The sequence below is a fragment of the Pteropus alecto genome, unplaced genomic scaffold (genome assembly GCF_000325575.1).
Source record: "Pteropus alecto unplaced genomic scaffold, ASM32557v1 scaffold86, whole genome shotgun sequence".
In the NCBI taxonomy this organism is placed as follows: Eukaryota; Metazoa; Chordata; class Mammalia; order Chiroptera; family Pteropodidae; genus Pteropus; species Pteropus alecto.
Window position 1 is genome coordinate 15,635,256 of NW_006442109.1, and position 6,175 is coordinate 15,641,430.

General features: G+C 37.4%; 1 pseudogene; it reads right to left on the reverse strand.

The window, feature by feature from the left end:
* Positions 1–5,076: 5,076 nt before the first annotated feature.
* On the reverse strand, positions 5,077–5,935 carry LOC102895691 (annotated as a pseudogene).
* Between the last annotated feature and the right edge of the window lie 240 nt (positions 5,936–6,175).

Sequence of the window (6,175 nt, forward strand, 5' to 3'; positions counted from 1 at the left end):
AAGCAGGTATGCAGGCATAAACTAAACTTGAAACTGATTCTTCAGATTGTAGGAGAAATGGTTGTTTCAAAATTGCAATAATTTCTTCACTTAATTACATTCAGACATTTTTTCAAAGATTGCATGCTGAAGCACAGAGACCCAGAAATGCAGAATGGGACCAATTTCTGCTTTTTTTTGGCAGGACAGTCGCACTAGGTGAGTAGGGCAGCACAGTGCAGAGGGCCCAGCAGCTGTGGGTGGGTCTGGGGGGTGGGGCTGCCAGCAGCTGCATCCTAAGGGACTGTGTCAGTGGCAAGACCTTGGCTGTCTTCCTGCTGCCTAGGGTCTAGCCCACATTTCCGGGCTGGCTCTTTTGCTTTCTGGCCAATTCTGTGAGCTCTTTGGTATATCTTGTTTGTTGATTCCCTCTTTGCTTAAGTTAATCCTGTTAAATTTTTATTGCTTGCAATAAAACTCTGACCCATCTAGCCAGTAAATTAATTATTTCAGCGATTCACATACTCAATCAGCATTCCCTACTTCACCCATGTGACATAGGTATTATATTTCTTCATTTCATGGATGCAGAAATTGAAGCTCACGGAATTTAAGTTTTGGAAATTAATATTATAATCTAGAGTTTGGTGTTTAAAGTAGTGTTTTTTATTTCTTCATGATCTCCCTGTAGGCAGCAGAGTCAACATTTCATCTCAAATCTTGGAGGATTTTGAAGTCTCATCACTGGGAAAATGCCCAGGAAGACCTGGATGTGATGACCAAAAGACCCCTCATCTGCAAGAACTCATAGGCCTTGGATCAGGAGAATTTTGGTGGGAACTTTTTTGAACAGCACCACTGAGAAACTAAATAAGGTAGGAGAGGCAAGAAGGAAGCAATTGAAGTAAGAAGGTTGGCTCTCTTAAATCCTAAGTCATGTCTATCATTTCAGCAAAACTATTCTACCTGGAATCCCCAGAGATGAAGGATTTGCAAATTAATTCCACTGAAACAAAGGTCTCTTCCTCTGGTATTTAAGGCTAGGCTAAACCTTTCTTCCATTCCTGACAAAAGAAAGAGAAAGCAATATCAGTAGTTGGTAAATGACAAAACCCTCCACTTCCCAAAGCCAATGGTGGTTTGTGATTATTTGATGAAACTGACCATGTGGACAACCAATTTAAGGTGATTCTGCTAACTCAAAGGTCACTATTCTATAAGGTAATAGAAAGCCATCTAGCTTACTGGAGCCTTCTTGGTCAGTATTTAGCAAAAGAAGTCCTCATGCTCCCCACTGTATTTGCAGAGGTCTGCAGGGCTGAGAGGTTAGATAGGTCAAATCAGTACATTCCCTTCTGTGAGTAACCCTTCTGGGGAAGAGACCATGGTTATTTTGGAATCACACGTGTTGCTGGTGAGTAAAGGGCAGGATGGGGAGAAGGAAGTGTTCTCCAACTACAGGCTGCATTTTTAAAAACTGTGGAACATGGTAGAAATTCTTAATCCAATACCTTCTCCTGCCCATTGTGCAGTTTTTCAACCTGTTCTTGTAGTGGGTTATTTTCTAATTCTACATTCTTTTTGCACTACAGTTATTGCCACTTACCATTATATTCATCTTTTGGGGAGGTAATTTAGCACTGACAATTATGTCATTTTTCAGTTTACGGTCTGGAAAAGGTAAAGGTAGATCTGGCCTCAGACACTATGATATGTAGGGACACAAACACCATCAGATCTCGCTCCTAATCATTATGCATTAGCTTTATTTCTTCCTAATACAGATAAACTTTCTCTACTCAACAGGAGATGTGGCTTCCAAGTTCTTATCCTCAGAGCTTTGCTACCAGAGAAGAGAAGAACTCTCTCCCTTAGTTCTAATTTTTACATTCTCTGGAGGGGTCTAATTGGCTCGGATCAGGTCATGTGTTCATCTGTGGGCCAATCATTATGGCATAAATATCCACATGCGAAAAAGCAGCTACTGTGATTTGGATCTACATATTATAGTGTAGAAAGGGATGAGGGAAATAAATCGTTCCCCAGAAGAAAAATATTTATTGAGCACCTACTATGTACCCAACAGCACATTTAGAAGCAGGAGCCAGAGCTAGAATTGTTTTAGGAATACAAACTCTTTTCAAAGATTTTTTAAAAATCTTTCAGAAAGCTTTGGACTTCCAGAGTATGGAATGAAGCTTTGAGCCAATCTTATCCAGATTGCAAAGCATTGAGATTTCTTAGCTGATATCTGGGTTACATTTTGTTTTGAATAAAACAAAAATAAAGTATTATCTTTGATGGCAAGTAACTCTAAAGATAGAGACTTTCTTGCCCCAAAGGTTTTGACTAGTGGCATCAGTGTTCTTAATAGTTAAGTCAATTGGTAAGGAACTAAAAGGCAATGTGATATAGTGCAAAGTAGTAGCTTCGGTGTCTAGCTTTGATTCTACTCTAACTGGATGACTCTGGGTGTCTCAGGTTGAGTTCCCCAGGAGGCAGACCCTGAGACAGTGGTCATATGTAGGAGGTTTACTGGGACATGCCCTTGGGGTCAACACTAGGGAGGGGAGGAAGCAGGATTGGGCAGAGGGAGAAGTTGGACTCAGCCTACTCCACGGGAGTTCTGGAGCCAAAGTGGCCTTTCAGAGTTGTCCTAAGTTGGGACAAGGGGACTGGACTTTATACCCTTGCATCAGTCTGTGTTTGGATGGAGGCTTAAGTCTGAGAGGAATAGGGTCTTTATTGAGGTAGCTCTTTCTTGCCCAGGGCAATCCGCGTGGGGAGCGCCAGCAGCTAGTTCAGCTGCTGGCATTTCTAGTAACTGGGATTTGTTATTATTATTTTTTAGTTATTGGGGTGACATGGGATTCTTTCTTTAGTCCTGAAGGGGAATCTGGACAGCATAGTCCAGCATCCACTACACAGGGTAGGTCATCTCACCCTTCTGAGCTTCAGTTTCCACAACTACAAAGTGGAGAAATTGGCTCACTTGGTCTCTAAGTCTATTCCCAACTTTAAAATCTTCTGTTATAGTGTTAGGTACTTATCGGTTCTTATTTTCCAAAGTCTCATTTTGTAAATATGCCTTTGAAAATGCCTGGTGATACATGAAAAAGAATGAAGAAGATCTTTATGAATGGATTTGGAGTAACTTTTGGGATATATTTTTAAATGAAAGAAGCAAGGTACAAAAATGTGTATAGAAGGTGATTCTTCTCTCAGAAAGAAGGGAAAATGTGTGTGTGTTTGTGTGTGTTGCAAGAAGAAATTAATAAAATCTACAAAAAGGAGTAGTGGGACTGAGGTATTGGGAATGGATATAGGAGCATATGAATGTCTTATATACTTGGAAAGTTATTTTAAATTAAATTAAAAGAGATGGAAAGAAAAAAACTGTAAAATGGAAATACAATATAAAATAAATGAATCTAGTTATATTATATTGACAAAATAATCACATGGAGAAAAGAATTGATTCAAGTAAATTTTGATTTCAGGACACTGGCTGACCATCCATTAGAACAACAACAAAAAATTTTAATGACATCTAAAGCTTTATTATGTTTACCAGTTATTACTGTTAGTATTATAAATTCGATACTATATATAAATATTGTAGGATAAAGCATGTAAGTAGATATAGTAATATTTTTAGGAATTGAGAAGACTTTACTGTAAGAGAAAATAAATAAAAATAGAAAATAAAAGAACTTAAAGAACATTTTATATTAAATTTGAATATATGAATTCTTTTTTTAGATTGATATTTCTGCCATTTATTTTTTAAAATATTATTTAAAATATTAAATAATGCGATTTCAGAGATGAAAAAAATTAATACAATAAAACAATTCAGGTGTATTTCTATTGTGCTCCCCTCCTTAGTAGGACAGTAAATTGTCCACCCAAGAGAAATGATGGACTGCCCTCCTGCTTCTTCCCTCTCTAAGCAAAGCATATAAGAGCATGTTACATTTCATGAGGAAAACAGAGTATGTGAAATGTTCTACTCGCTCACTCAGGCCTTGTGAGTGGGTGTTTAACATGTTAGGGGTTATGTTTTCTAAAAAAATTGCAGTGACACTTGTAAGCCAACCACAGTTCAAATCACATATTTACACGTTGATCGATTCTTTATGATAGACAGGCTAAAATGAAATACAGAAAATAATTTCCAGTTGCTGATAAAAAAAAAAAAAGAAAACAAGTACAAAGGTAGAAAAAGTCAGTGTACACATATATTCTTTATGTACACAACCTCATTCAGGTATTTTAATCTGAAAGATCTAGACATAATATAATTTAAGTGACAATGGTCCCTAAAATTTATTCAAAGTTACTATAAAATAATAAACAAAGTAAAAAAAATCTGATATAATTTTAAACTCTGCTCTTTGATTGAAAGCTCGGAGGAACCCATGCTATAATTAGTTGTTAACTAAAGCAAGCATACATGTATTTAATATTTTACCACAATTTCTACCTCTAAATTTAATTCAGTAATTCAAACCAAAAAATAGTATCGCTATAACATTTTATCTATGTCCACTGCGAACTGCTGAGTCCCTATTGCCAGGATTTCTAGATACATTTATTAATTAACCTAAAACTATAGTCAGACTGAGTAATGTCATTATCTTAAATTATATTTAAATTATCCAAAAATATCCAAAGCAATTTTTCCTAAAGAGAAAAATATTATTTATAGGCAAAGTTTTATTACATACGTCCTTGTAGATTATAATTTGGGAGCATAAAGAAATGTGTCCTTAAAAAAAGTTATTTGAATGGCAGAAAGAGAATCTGAGTCAGCAGCACTACCATGTATGTTAGAATTTAGTTATGTGTTTGGGATCTTTTAAAAGTAGCATTACTAATCTTTCCAGAAGTACAATGAAGAAATCTAAAACAATAGAAGCTAATAGGTAATGTTTAGTTCCACATTTTGGACACCTGATCGAATTCACCTCTAAAAGTGTAGATAAAAAATTATATACTCCTTTTTGTGACATTTAATTTCCAAAGCACCAAGGCAAATTAAAGAGAGATCCATCTCTCATTTAATACCTACAGCTATGGCAAAGATTTGCACAGTATCATATAAAAAGTCAAGCAAGTAAAATTACATAATAAGCAAACTCAAATCATAGTACTTTAAAAAATATAATCATTGGTAATCTTCAGAGAAGACATTGCCTAATTAACATTCTGGTCTAGATGATGATATTCCACTGTTTTGGAACAAAGACCATCACGCCATTTCCTGCTTTGAACCAGAAGGAAAAATCTTCCTTTCGTTGTGATATGTAATGTAAACAACAGCAATGCAAAAATCAAAAATAATAAGATGAAAAATGAAATGACTATATTCCTCTGCTATATTTGAGGATAGGGTCTTAAAAGATCTTACTGTTCGATTTCCAGGTAGCCCCTGTTTCCTTCCAACGCCTCACTGGACTCATCGTCCCTGGGGTTGGTGGTCCAGTCGTAGTCTGGTTCTCTGTAATCTCCCTTGTCCAGAGTGTCTTTGGCGGTGGACGGAGAACTATTCGGCGTGAGGAAGTCTTCCTCTTCCATGCCAGGGTCTTCATTGTTATCAGCTTCCTTTCGGGACAGAGAAATCATAGGTGAGGGATGAGGGGCCGCAGATTCCTCTCCACTTTTCTTTGTACTAGCTGTGGGAGGGAGAGTGATGCTGATCTGGGAAATAGATGGTTTGGTTTGGTTTTCATGAGTTAAAACAGCACTCATATTTGGAGTAGAAACGTCTGGCTTGAGTACAGTTTGGCTCGGTGAAACAGTTGGAGATTGATCACTGGACATGGTGGCGGACGCAACCAAGGACACCAGGGACCAGCGGCCTCGCCAAACCTCCGGGAACCTGGATGCGCAGCCTGGGCAGCAGCTTTGCTTACACAGCCCCACCCATCCTCCCTTGGGCAACAGCGGCCATAATGGAATATATGAATTCTTGAATATATATATAGCTTTGCCCACGTGAAAGGACTTACAAGTAATGACGCTTGGGTGCAATGAGCACTCTTATTGCCCAGATCTTGATGTGAATATCATTATCTATTAAAAAGAAACAAGACTCCTTAGAGACTGGCTGAATCCAGGTCTGGGGAAGGAAAATATAAAACAAATCAGAAATATTTTATAGTGTTAGACGGCAAGGAAAAACTCAAAAAAA